The sequence below is a fragment of the Alligator mississippiensis genome, chromosome 2, assembly GCF_030867095.1.
Source record: "Alligator mississippiensis isolate rAllMis1 chromosome 2, rAllMis1, whole genome shotgun sequence".
Taxonomy (NCBI): Eukaryota; Metazoa; Chordata; order Crocodylia; family Alligatoridae; genus Alligator; species Alligator mississippiensis.
In genome coordinates this window covers 304649184-304657494 of record NC_081825.1, presented here as the reverse complement: position 1 = coordinate 304657494, position 8311 = coordinate 304649184, and the positions used below count along the sequence as shown (strand labels likewise).

Here is an 8311-nt window from a genome sequence, read left to right as displayed (position 1 = left end):
GCACATCGGCACGTTCCCAGGGTGCAGTATTTGGGGAGAGGGGTAGTTAAGTTAAGTCCATGTTTTAAATGAGCAGCTATCAACACTTTGGGTCAAGCCCCACCTAGTTATCACCGTACAACCACTTACTAGTTGTTATTCAGTACAATGCAGAGTATCCTGGAAGACGCAAGCGGGAGGTCCCTGCCCCTGAGACCCTACAGTCTAAACATCATTTCAAACTTGTCTCTTATCTTAATAGCAGCTAACGTGCGTCCCTGGCAGAGACAAATGACATCAAATTAGAAACTATATATTTACAAAGCGATATCTAAACATCTAGCAGAGTTCAGGCTTCATGACTATTTTAAATAAAGACTTCAGGGAAAGGAAATATTCCCCGGTAAGGCCAAGAGTCTTTCGACAGTCCCCAGCAGAAATGTAGGGTCAAAAGCAATGTTTATAAGACTAGCTTACAGGCTGAAAGCTTTGTCCGAAACTCTCAAATACGTGAGAGGTTCAAAAGATCATTTTAATAGCATTTTAATTGCATTGGTTCTGAATTGAAGAGGCAGATATGGAATAAAATATACTTTGCACTGGCATTTCTGGAGGAGATGGAGTGTTTACATACACATTAAAGGCTCTGAACTAGGAAGCCTTTTGTTAAGAAGACTATAGCCAGCATAAGCCATAACACATGAATAAAGCCGGCTACAAACACCACCTTAAGACTCTCCTGTACAAAATCCGACATTATCAGAATACTTTAGGTGTCAGAGTGAAGCCCACAGGACTCGGGAAATGCCAAAGTGAAGGTTGCAGAGACCCTATTGACCCTGCACCCACGTATGGTGCTTTATTGCGGCTCTCGTGTAACTTGTAGCATCCATAAGTGACTTCCTAAAGCTTTTTTCCTCTTGACAAGACGCGCAGGCGTTCAGGCACGGACCCCTGCTCTCTTCCAGCTAATCAGCAGTGCCAGCATAACTGCTCCCAAGAGCATCCTGTAAGTCTCAGTGGAAAAATACTACACAAAAATATACTGTGCATCCGCAGAATGCAGTCTCCAGTTTCTGCTTATTAGCTGGAAGATGCCCAGTTATACCCACAATGCCCTTATGGGGGGACCTGGGCTAAGTTAGGTGGGATGACATCCTGGATCTAACGAAGCCATTCACATCAAGATGGCCCCAATCTCATCCTATATGCTCAAACACCATCGTTATGGGCTCAGCAAATACATAAGCAGGTAGGTTAAATTAGTCTAGATCACAAGACTCACAAGGGATTTTCAGTTTAGTGAAGTTGATGTCGCTGCTCTAACTGGCTCCAGGAGCAATGGTGTGTCGTTGTGATGGACGCAAACAAGGATCGGGGGATTTCATAGCTGAAAGGCAAGACCAGCACTCATCAGGAAACAGGCCAAACACATACAAATAAAAATAATAAAAGCTATTTCAACTCTCCTGGTTTGGGGAAAGAAATTCTTTTGTGTGCATGTGTGTGTAAATGATGGATCTCAATGTAAAAGTTTCTTTCCCTTCTCCCATTTTATTATTGAAAAGGGAATAAAAGAAAGGAAAGAAACAGAGAGGAGAGATGAAAAAAAAAAAAACGGAAAGAAAACCAGAGACAAAAACACGTTTTTCATTTCCCAGTTTCATCAGAAATTATTTCTAAAAAGTAAAATAGATCACAGAAAAGTCATTTATTTGATGAAAATCAGTTTTCTTTGAAGGGGAACAAAAACCTGACTAGTTCTCCATAAGAGAGGACTGTCAAAGACATGAGAAAAACTAAAGCGTCCCGTCTGATCCAAAGCAATAGTTGGAAAGGTATCTTTCTCCAGGGAACGCTTGCGCTAGTCCACCAAAGCATTTCTCTCCCACTTCCCAAGCAATCAACCTCTCTTCTATAGCTTTGGAGACCAGAAACATCAGACCTCAAAACAGACTCTGGTGTATAGGATCTGAAGGAAGCATAATTTTCAGCTCTGGCAAAACAGAAGAGCCATGTTGGTCAAGGACGTTGGCCGTTTGCATGGTTCGTTTGCTTCACAACGTTCATCGTGTGCATCTGCCGGTCATGGCAATTGAGAGAAACTCAACTCCTAGGATGAAAAACACCTAGAGAGCAAGGGCAAAGTTTCTAGGCAAGACCTGCACCATCCAATGGTCCTTTACACCAGACGAAGAAAGCATTGTGGCAAAGCATCCCTTGGGCCTGCTTTACCTTGAAGTGCTGGTATATTTTTATAAACAGAGCTACCTGGCCACAGCTCTCCCCAGCATGCACCAGTGTGGCTTCAGCCTTAACTCAAGTTTACTCAAGCTGGTACAGTCACAGTGCACAAAGGAAATCAAGGGTGGTGTGGCTGCATTTACCCTTTAACTCCAAAAATGCAGTGCCCCAATACTTGTGCATCACTCAGTATGGCATCCCCCCCCCATCACGAATGCTTGTAAGACAGAAATCCCAGAAATACCCAAAAACCCCATGGTGTTTTTCTCCATAGGCATTACAATTCATACACTGACAAATGATGCAACAAACCACTCGATGCAATTAATGTCCCTGCTACAGGTTTCTCATTCATGAAATCACTTCCGCAGAGGATTGCCACAAACAGCACTGGAGAGACTTTAAATACATTTTTATTAACAACTGCTTAGATCTGTGGTGTGTGTGCATGCATGCACGCACACACGCATGCACGTGTATGCCTATATATGGTTGCTGTTTCAAGCCCCGATGTAGATATCTACATACCTATATATCCATATCTGGGGCTTGAAACTAGAACAAAAGAGCGACTATTCACAAGGTTGTGAACCAAAAGTTTCTTCACCAGGATGGAAGTGAAGATACATGTACATATTGAGCAGATCACACACTGTCTCCAATTTGCAGCAAACTCATGACACAAGTGTGCGTACAGCGTTCAGCTTCCACCAGGGCAGAGCACCATTCAAGACAGTGAACAATCCCACAGCCAGAGAGAGGTGCATATCACTTCACCCTCTTGGAAAGACACCAGGGCTCCACCATCAAGGTGCATCAAGGTGCAAACAGCAACACATGGCACGGCGTGCGTCATGGTCGGAAGACAGACTCCTTGCTACAAAAAAACCCACATCTTTAAATGATGTGCACGACACCTTGTCTGCGTGGCAGAAACCTCAGCCAACTCTGGCATATGCTTCCTTTCCTCATTGCAGTGGCACACATCATTGTAACCCCAGTAAAACTCTGTTCTGAGTCCGCGCCCTGCAGAAAGTTAATGGCCAGATGCCTTTAAAAGCTATGGGGTGCAATGCAGTGCTCCTGGATAGCTTCTGGCAGGAAACATGGGGCACCTTTCACCATCTGTGAAGACAGGGTAAGACCCAAGGGTGCACTTTCATTAGCCACTAATGCTGGCGTGCTTCTTGGAGCCTTTCCTCTTCTCAAATCCCGGAGCAGTGATGGCATTCGAGACCTGATCCTTCGCTCCTGCCTGCCTTCCCCTGTCACACATCAGTGTCCAAGAACAAGGACAACGCTACAGTCACTGCAGTCACCTTCTCATCCAGTCTTCCTCATCTCCTTTTTTCCTCCTAGTGACACGTAAAGTTTCTAAAATGGAGCAAATTCCCCACGGAGTTGCTGCACTCCAAACAGACTGTATCTGGAGGCCATCACACTCCTGCTTCAGACCAGGCTGTGGGAGCAGCAGCCAGAGATTGAAGTCCCTAGGAAAGTTAAGAACGGTCCCTTTCAGCAACTGTGCTCAGCAGCATGTTCCCCCTGCCCTCCCAAACCCCCTCCTCCACCCATCGCTGCCCCAGAGGGCAAAGGGAGCTCCAGAGCTGCCCCTGCCCTGCTCCAGCCATGCTTCATGGGGAGCCGAGGCAGCTTCCCCTTCCCTGCCTGGTGCTCCCGGCTGTCCCCCGCCAGCCTGGGAGCAGGTGCAAGGAGCAGGACCCCCCATCACTGCCACTGCCACCCCTGCTCCTGCACCCCCTTTTCAAAATCCTGACTCCACCTACGACTGCATGCATGCATGCACGCTCTTCATGCACCCCGGGAAGGGACTTTTCTCTCATTGGGGCAAACAGGAGGTCTGAACCCCCACAAGAGTCCTGAGGCTTGCTACAGTTACAGGGGTGCACCTTGGGAAACCAGAGCATGTGGATCTGTGCATCCGTTTCAATCCACCTGTGCCAGACAGTAAGTTCATCTGCTTTCTCCTCTGCTATATATAATCCAGTTGACTCCTGAGAAATATTCTCAGGCAAAAGTTGTTCCTACCAGGTGTTGCTGAAAAGGAGCGCTGACTGTACAAAAGTTCTGCAGTTGAAACACGGGCTCTTCCTCTGTCAGCTAATGGAGCTCTACCTGGAAAGACGCACGCCCAGGCTCTACAGCCAGCCTCAAAGACAGTTAAATGCATAGAGGGACACACTGCTTGCCCCAGAAAACGGTAACGTTCATTGCATTTGAGCATCTTCAGTTCAGCGAGCTACTTATCTGATAGGGAGCCCAGACAACATGTAAATAAATCTGTCTCGAGCAATGATTCTATTTTATCAATTCTCCGCCAAACGGTGAATTTGAAATGGAGGTAAGCTACAAAGCATCATACAAACTGGAAGAAATAAATCACCTTGTGAGCTGCATTTGAATGAAGACCCTGAACTGCATATAGGGAGAAACAGAATTGGTAGCTTTGGACTGCAATGCTTAACAGAGATAAGAGAATTGGCCTGCCCCTAGGGAAAGGTCTCTACAAACTGATTTAGTCATCCTGGAAGGCTGTCATGCACAATGCTGCCGGTTCACAGGATGCGACACAGATGAATCTGTACAGCTACAAATCCAAAGCCCTAAGAATCAAAGCACACTAGGAGAGTGCTGCTCCTGATCCGCGGAGACGCCTGCACCTGGCCGATAGAGACAAGAAGCAACTTGATACAGAAAAGCAACAGGACATGACTCCAAGTATACACATATAAATATATAAATCATAAATCCGTTGCATGTCGCAGCAGTCCTGGAACTGGGGAAGCAATGTCTTAACATCTTAAAGCAATCTCTTCTTGGAACAGACCCCAGAGCACAGGAAGGAAGAGCTCTTATAAAGATAGCTGAGTTAGCTTCGGATCAACCAGCTCAACTCCTGGCAGTAGTCTAGCTACTGCAGCAAAGAGCTCTGTGTGGGCTAATTAACCATACTGGTATATTATCTTGTGGATAAATTAGCTAGAAAGGCATAGAGTTCAGCTCAGGCCAGGCTACACCTGGTACTTAAGCTCCAAACTGTAAACCTAGGATATGGGCACAACAGACTGTGATGTGGATGTACCCATAGCACTAAGAAATGCAGAGGAGTAAGTTAAAGACCCTGGAGCTGCCAAGTATTAGTGGGTGCAGATAGAAATGCAGCTCCCACGTCTAACTCGTAGCACTTTGCAGAAAGCATCATGAGTTAACCTGATCTTCCTGAACCAAAAGACATTTGCTGTCGGGTCAGGAGGGTGCAGGATTCGTTCCAATTTGGAGCCGATCCAGGGAGAGAGGCTTCACTGGGGTGCTCCAATCCAACTACCCCACCTCCAGTGCCAGCTGGGCAACCCCCAGAATGAGCTCTCTCCGCTCCCTTTGCCCCCTCCCATCCTGAAAACCGTGCGGGGAGCAGAACTGAACTGTGTCAGCCCAGCCCTGCTCCTGGTGTGTGCAGACAGAAATGAATAATATGAACCCTCATGCAATGAGGGTTCAGAGTCTCACAGGATGGGGACCTTTAAAGCACTCTGCAGCCATGCACTTGTGTTTGATCATGGCTGTAGAGCACTTTCTGGGGCTAGATCAGACAAAAATTGTCATGTCTGTCTGTGCCCAGTGACCAGGACACAACTGAATTCAGCCTTCAGCGGGGAGAGATCAACCCAGAAATGAGCATGAGTCCAAGATATAGGAGGGGCGCTTGCCAAAAGATCCTAAAAGCACAAACATTTAGAAAAGCCCTTCCTGAAGTTCCCTCTCAGTGAGGGTTAAGGAAAATCAGGAGCCATAAAAAAGGAGAAAAACCATTACCAGGGATCAGAACCCATCTTAAGAGGCAGAGAAGAAGGAGAGGAACAAATGACCGAATTTCAGTATGGCCCAAAGTGAACACAGCAGGCTGCCTCGAGGTGCCACTCCAGGGCTAGAAGTCAATATGTTTGTCAGTCACCTGGGAGAGGGGAGAAACAAAGAGGTGGAAACGTATGCAGGCCATCACATTTTATTTTTTATGAAGGATGAAGAAGTGGGAAAAATTGCAGAGGGACAGAACTGTGCCAGGCAAATGGGAACACGCAGTAGCTGACAGTTCAGTATATGCATATATCTTGCTACTTACGTTAGTCTATAAGAAGAAAATCAACCCTACCTTTTATTCAGGCTTGGAGCAGACACCACATTTGTCCTGGGGAAAAAAAAAAACCTTTTGTCTCAGGATTGTACAGACACACTCATCAACTGTCTAACTTTAAGTGCCGTTGAGGGATGCCAGATAAAATGCATTAACACTTTTTTCTTGGGAGAGCCTATTGTATGTCTGTACGGTTATATCATTTACTCAGGGACAAGTCGGTCAGGCTCCCTGCCCTTGGTGACCACCTACTAGCAAGGGAATAGCCATGCAGCTTGGCAGGGTGACCTGTGAAAAGGTCTGTGATGCTCCTGTTCTGCCCTGGGTCAAACCCCAGGACAAGAAGTCCCGGAGCAAGTGAGACACCTGTTTACCACCTCAGTGCTGGCGAATATGAAGTAATGCATGCTGGGGCACCCAATATGATACCTTCCTAGTATATAAGGCTAAAAGGGGCAAGGAGATCATCTGGTCTGACCTTTGCATAACACAGGATGTGTAAATGAAATGGGGGCCCTAAATTGAAGTGGTGGGTTTTTAAAAGCAGCACTTCAATTTAGGGCCCTTTAAACCCCCATGTCATGCACACACCCTGCTGACTTACCTGCCTCTCTGGCGGCAAGGAGGGAGGGTGAGCTGCCAGCGGGTGGAGAGATCCCTGGGCACTGGTGCTTCCCTCTGCAGCAGCAGAGGCATCCCCCCCAGGCAGCACCCACCCTCAGGCACCCGGCTGGGGCAGTCCCGGGGAGTACCGCAGCCATGAAGGGAAGCATCAGGCCCCCGTGCAGCTCAAACAGGCTCCAGGAGTGGCGGGGAGAGCAGGCTCCCCACTTTTATTTTCCTTGGGCAGAGCCTGCCTTCCCAAGCTGCTGCCAGGCTGCCTGCACGGGCTTTCTGCAGAGCCCCTGAGCTGCACGGAGCCTGGTGCTTCGCTCCGCAACTGTAGGGCAGCAAACTAAAACTCTTTGGATGAGATGTAATTAATACGGAATACATCGCCGATGCGTGCAAACACCAACACCATTAGAGCGGTGCAAAAGCATTTAGCCCACTTTAAAGTGTCGTGCACACATACCCCTTGTTTCGTCTACGCACAGTCTTAAGTCCTCCCAGATACTACGGTATGGAGCCCAGTAACAAGCATTTGGTTATGGCATTTCAGTCCTCTGAGGATTAACCTGCCATGTACCCCAGGCAAAGGAGAGACAGAGGTACTGTCAGTGTCCAAGCTCCTGCCACAGCAGGGAACAGATGAGACGAGATAATCACATTCCTCGAGGGAAAGCGGCATTGGGAAATCCTTGTTTCTGAATGAACAGTGGTTGCTCAGGAGAGAGCAGAGGGGATTTCTGTGCACAGCTAAGTGGACACCTCCACTTACTGCAGGGAACCAGACCAAAAAGAATATAAATTGGGCTGCATACAACACAGGATAAAACAAAGTTGAAAGAGTTTAAGCTCTCACTGCATAGTTCTGCCGTGAAGCCTCCCTCAGATTAGTTCTGGTCACCCGACTTCTAGGAAGATACAGCAAAGAGAGATCAGGCTCAAAGGCTGCCAGCAAAGATGATTAGAATCACAGAGAGGCTCCTGGAAAAGGAGAGCTTGAAACATTATATATATATTAGTGGTGTATCATTTTAATCATGGGAAATGTGGATTTGGAGTTATTTTTTTTAATCAGAAAATGTGGGATTTTTTTTTTCCCAGAGAAAACCAGGGTCCTTGGTGAAATCTCGCTAATTATACATGATGGAAATACATGGAAATCATTACTTACCAACTTTAATTTTGTTCTTTTCATTTAATCAGTTGAGTCTTTATATGATGACTCAAGGGTAAATAGTATCTTCCAGTTTACCTGCTCTTATGTCATGCGGCTTCTTCTCTTGTTCACAAACCCCTCTCTCATCATTTTTCATTTGTCCTCTGCAT

At 46.7% G+C, this 8311-nt stretch overlaps 1 long non-coding RNA gene across 1 annotated transcript in view; it reads right to left on the bottom strand.

The window, feature by feature from the left end:
* Nucleotides 1–1142: 1142 nt before the first annotated feature.
* Nucleotides 1143–8311, bottom strand: part of LOC132248451 (uncharacterized) — a 50422-nt gene continuing 43253 nt past the window's right edge. The window contains exon 3 of the long non-coding RNA XR_009459643.1: nucleotides 1143–1369. This is a non-coding gene — a long non-coding RNA (uncharacterized LOC132248451). The remainder of the gene's footprint in view (nucleotides 1370–8311) is intronic.